The following is a 6,266-nucleotide window of genomic DNA, read 5'->3' on the forward strand; positions in this document are numbered from 1 at the left end:
TTAGGCACGATAGGACTACCCTTCCATTCTATGATAGGCTTATTTGGAAATTTAAATTTAACAATCTGAGTCTTATAATCAACAAAGGCATAAAGCCATTCCATGCCAAGAATCACATCAAAATCAATCATGTCCAACTCAATTAAGTCAGCCAGGGTATCCCTGTGATAGATTGACACAGCACAATCCTTATAGACTCTCTTACCTAAGACAGAATCACCAACAGGAGTAGCTATACTGAAGGGTTCTAGAAGAAACTCAGGAATTTTATCAAATCCACTAGCCACATAAGGAGACACAGAAGATAGCTTGGCACCCAGATCCATCAAAACATAACAGTCAAGAGTAAAGACTCGAATCATACTAGTCATAATATTTGGGGAGTTTTCCTGATCTTTGAGACTACCCATAGCATATAAACTGTTTGTACCTCCGCTCGTACCTGAAGTAGTGCCCTTCTGTTTAACTCTAGTTGATGGTGCGGTGGTAGAAGGTTGGGCTCGGTTGCCCCATGTTAGACACTCCTTCTAAAAATAGCCCATTTGACCATATTTATAACAACCATCCTTTCCCTCTCTGCACTCTCCCAAATAGAGCCTACCGTACTTACCACAGGGTGGCTTTCCCCTTGAACCTTAAGCCACACTAGCCTGGGATTGAGAACTCTAGACTCTGAAATTTTGGTGACTCTGTCCCTACTGATCATACCTATTATGCAACGCAGGGGCACTTACCGCAAATGGGGCATAGTTGGAAGACCTCTACCGAAAGAAGGACCTATTGCCCTTGCTCTACCTCTGTTCACTCTTATGTCTAACTGATTTTGCCTTTTTTCTTAAATGCACCTCCTTGTATTTTCTCTTCTCGTCCTTTATATGTTGAGCATACACCATTAATCTAGAAATATTCATGTCAGAGATCAACAATGATGCTTTGCACTCCTTCATCACATGTCTTCCCAATCCAAAGACAAATTTCCTCATTTTTGATCTCATATCGGGGATCATCTCCGGAGCATATCTGGACAGCTGGATGAACTTCAGACTATACTCCTTAAGTGTCATAACCTCTTATTTTAAATATATAAACTCTTCTACTTTCGCTTCCCTCAATTCTCTGGGAAAGAAGTGATCAAGGAATGCTCTCTAAAACTCATCCCAAATAGCAGGCTCTGCATCCTCACCTCTACTTTCTTCCCACTGGTTATACCAAATGTTTTCCACATCCTTGAGATAATAAGACACCAACTCAACCCCTCGATCTCCATAACATGCATCACTTTTAGGATCCTTCACATCTCATCAATGAAATTCTGAGGGTCCTCATCAACCTTGGAACCCGTGAATACCAGCAGATTCATTCTCAAAAAATCTCTAATCCTCATAGAAGTAGACAATTTTTGATAACTAGAGCTAGGAGTTGGTGAACTCTAGCTATTATTGCGGGCAGCCACCAACTGAGTAAGCATAGCAATCATTTCTGAAAAATCTGCCTCTAAAGTTGGTGCAGGCTAAGTAGTAGGCACTTGAGGTATCCCAGTATACCTTGCAGGTCTACCCCTAGTCCTTAGTGGGGGCATCTCTGACTGTGAAATCTTAGTGTTGTCAGCATTCTCCAACTAGCGGTACATTTAGGAGTCATTATCTTCAACGTGTAAATTCACAAATTAGAAAAGAGCTTTCATACAGTTAAACTATATCACATGAACTCAGAGTATAAAAAAGTAAAATAATTCCTAATTTCATATATCCTACTGATTATAAGTGTGGCGCATGACACACCCATAAGCAAGACCATACTAAACACAACTTTATAAACTTTCTAGGACTCTTGAACTCTGTGATCTGATACCAAGTTTGTCAAGACCCGAGAGGGTACCCTAGACGTGGCCGGTACTCAAAGACCATTATTGGTCTTCAAGCTAACCACTTGGTCCAATCACACTTTTATTCAATGACATTCTATTAGCAAAAGACTCCACTCATAAGAATACTACTCATAAATAAGGCTAAAGGCCAACCATCTATCAAATCAACAATTAGTAAGAATGAAACTAGTCAGAACTAAACAAATCAACATCATCAACACTCTGGTCTATAAAGCCTCTATCAACAATCTAATAGGTGCCAATGACAGGTTCATGGCTACCACAAACCAAATAAAAAAAAGGTAACTCAAAGCTGAAAGGATAACTGCGGTATCCTTCGAAAATAGGGATGACTCACAAACTAGATGGAAGCAAATAGATCCTCAACGGTGCTCCTACTGATGATCTCTAGAATGAAATGATGCAAGTCAAATGGTATCAGTACGTGAAATGTACGAGTAAGTAAAATGACAGAATGAAACATGCATCGGGGTAGAATCAAATTAACTCAGAATTTCAACTCAAAAGAAGGAACAACTCAATCAAGATGTCCTAAGTCTAAACAAGAATATGATTTAGATAAAACCAATCTTATATAATCCAATCCAATCTGACTCAGAGTACTATCGAAGTTGAGGATTTCGCTTCTGATGTAGTCAGTGAGAAGCTAAGTTCCATTTTTGGCTTGCCTTCTCCGAGTTTGAATTGGGGAATTTATGTTTCTTACAGGCACAGGATACTAAGAAGACGGGGGGCTAGCTCGAAAAGGACTGAAAGAACTTACATTAGGTCGTGACTTGAGGGTGAGGGGAAGGAGCGGTAAAGAAGTAAGGAGGTCGACTAGTTCTTAGCTTGATTGAACTCTTAGTTTTGAGGGGGGGAATGAAAAAAGGTAAATAAAGACCTTAGCCAAAAGCGGAAGTTTTTCTTATCCGACAACTATCACTTATGAGCTAGTGATAGTACAACAAACCGACGTTGTTACCACTTCAGTTCATACCTTGCCAGGGCAGGAATGAATCAACAATAATGGATTCATAACCAATCAAGTTCTATCATATCAGGACAGTAATTTGGGAAATATCCGACTTTAACGGTTCAATCCTCTCCTATATTTGGCGACCTAGTTATTGGGTTTGAGTTATTACTTACTCTTACCCAATTCGGTGCTCGATACTCCTTCCAAAACTCAATGTTCATACAACTTTATCCAATCAATTCAATCTAGTTATTTCGACAAGTCTCATTTGGACTCTTATCAATTCATCAATTTTAACACAATCAAACCTCTCAACCAATCATACTATCTAATCAATCCCAATCATTTTTTTCAAGAGTAGTTTAGATATGCTTTTATGACAATATTTAATTCTATCCAATTATTTCTCTATTTATTCAACCAATTTTTGGGGCTAAATCATGACTGATCAAGACTCCAAATCAACAATTAAGGAGACTCAAAATATTTAAGTTTATAACAAAAACATGTATAAAAACTCATACCAATCAACTCTTAGACCCAACCATAGTATAAGAATATTATAATATAGGGATCAACTCGGATTCATAGTGATGAAGACATAAAGCATTTATCAATTTCTCAACTCATAACATCAATATAATAAAATCAAATTAGTAGATGTAAAAACTCATTAGGACATAGATCTATCAAGAAAATCCAATTCATAAGAATATTCAACTCAAAGAAGATGTAGGCACAAGGGCGGATTCAATCCATGTTCTGAGCAGCCTTACATACTTGACTTGAAGAGCAAATCGAGGATTTGATGGCCTTACTTGAAAAACTTGAAATCTAGCCATGTTTCTCTTCTATAATCCTTGCTCTCAATGTTCTTGGGTGTTTTGGAGAGAAAAACTCCTTAGAAACTGATATGGGGCGGAATAGTGATCCCTAATGTAGTGGGTTAGATATAGGATGGGTGGGAAAGGTCCAGAATGCCATTTTCTCAAGAAAAACCTGAAAGAATGGGTCCAGGGGCCTGCAGAGCGATAGTGGCATGTCGTGCCATCACCCAACCTACTGCAACTAGTTTCGGGTGCTCTATTGGAGTATCGCGCTAAGCCCACAAGCTGCTACAGCGGTAGTCTTTTGTAAAATAGTTATAAATTTTTACTCTGTACTTGTATTGAGGCAAACTTAATGGAGTTGGAAAGAGGACTCAAAGACCTTTAATTTGATAGGTTATGGGATACTTAAATCTTAATATTATGAAAGTTATGCGCATTTGAAGTTGACCCTTATATGGACTCATCCAAAAACTTAGCCGATAGAAATTCTTTGGACTTGGCTTGGTGTTAGAGATCTCCTATGTCCTTAAACCACATCTAATACACTTTAAATACTTAGGAATTGATCCTAGCTCATAAATACAATTTGAAGTCTTTGATTTCAAGCCTATACTTATACGAAGAACAGTCTAAATCTTAGCATAGAAATTTTCAAAGTGTAACACTCAGTCCCCAAGAATCGTCATCTGCAACAAGGATCAGGGATTTCTCAAGGATGAATTCATCAGTACACAGGGTCCAAGGTAGAAGAGGATCCCAGAACTTCATTGATGAGGTGTGGAAGATTCTTAACGTTATGCATGCTACTCAAACTGAAGGAGTTGAACTTGTTACGTATATATATATGATACCAATATTAAATGATTTAGCTAATATGAGATAATTGAGATAATATGAAAGAATTTAGATGATTTTGGTAAAATAAGTAGAAAATACAGAGATGTTGTTGATCAAATATTTTGTAAATCCTACTCAGTACTCCCTCTCTCATTTAGTCTTACCATATTTGTTCATGATTATTTATCCTAAATTTTCCCATTTTTTTAGCTTACCCCATTCATCTCTCTCTCTTGACCTTATGTTCTTAATAACTTCTTCTTTAACCACACCCCAGATATGTGTCTGGCAACAAATATGTCCTTTGTTAATTCGGCGGACTTTCAAGGTCAGGAATCCTAGGACTTTACAGGTTAATCCATCATCGTTGTTAAGAAGTTAAGAGGTTAACCATATACTAAGGGTAAAACATTAAAACTATACAGCAATTTACCTATGAAAATAGTAATTCACACATATGAAAGTAATAAAACATTTTTTTGAGGGGAAATTTGGGTATAAAATATCATAAAGACTTACATGATTCAACCGACAGAGGTTTTCCTTTTGGGAACCCCCGAAGAACTTGCAAAAACTTGAAATTTCTTAAAACACACAGTTATTATTATACAAGCTTGATTACACACCAAGGGTAGTTAGTTTTTGGGTAGGAGTGGTTAACATTGAGGGGAAAGGGATTGTTGAAGGTTGAAGGATGTAGGTTGCTTTTTTCTCTCTACGTTCTGGTCTTTAAGCACACACAACTATCTCTTATTTAGGCATAAGAGAAAAGAAAAAATGGTTTAAAACAAGAAACGTAGCCCAAATACTAATGGCCACAAACTAAAATAAGATTCTTTAATAATGCAGGTCGGGTGCGCAATGGACTCCATCGTCACATGCATTATCAATATATTTCTTCTTGACCGACAGACTGACTGGCAGACATGTGCTTAAAGAGTTTTTCCCTCTTTGGAGGGTAGTGATAAAGCACACTTACAGGATAAATGTGGGCATACCCACATGGCACACTATTATTTACATAATATTTGGTAGTACTACTGCCATGTATTTGATCTTATCTTCTCTGGTTCGTTCTCTATCACTAATTATTACGTCTCTTTTAGGTATCCAAGTTATGTAAGGAAATGGAATCAAAACTCATTCCTGAGTCATCATCTTCATATGAATCTTAAGCATCTTGATAATAAGAATTGTCTTCATAGTGCTCGTCTTCTCCTAAACTTAAAGTTCTATTTGGACTATTAACTTCGTCTATGTTTGGAACTAATTTATCTGTACTCGGACTTGGAATGTCTTTACTAATAACATGCTTATCTTGTCCTTGGTTCTGAAAAAATTGTTCTAAAGTGTGTTTTATTATGGACTCTATTTTTTCATTTTTTTTCTTTTTTGAGACTATACTTTTTCTAGAAATGTCTTTTTGAAATAAAGATTTGGGTAATCTTCTTCGTGATGAAGAACACTCCTCATCCTCACTTTTTGGTAAAGTGATAGCCATCAACGGATTTGATAAGTCTTTACCAGCTATCGTTTGAGCCGGACTAGCTGTATCTATATCCGATACAGTGAATTTTTTAGCATTCAATGGGGAATGCACACCCTTCTCATCCATTTTGTCCTGAGATAGAAAACTCGATTCTAGAGTCTAAGTACTAGCATCAGTCTAAAAGGAAAACTTTCTTTTTAGTGTCTTTACTTGTTCTATTAGCTGGGTGTTTTCTTGAAGGAAGGCTTCATTTCTGGCATTAAG

The sequence above is a fragment of the Solanum dulcamara genome, chromosome 4, assembly GCF_947179165.1.
Source record: "Solanum dulcamara chromosome 4, daSolDulc1.2, whole genome shotgun sequence".
NCBI lineage: Eukaryota > Viridiplantae > Streptophyta > Magnoliopsida > Solanales > Solanaceae > Solanum > Solanum dulcamara.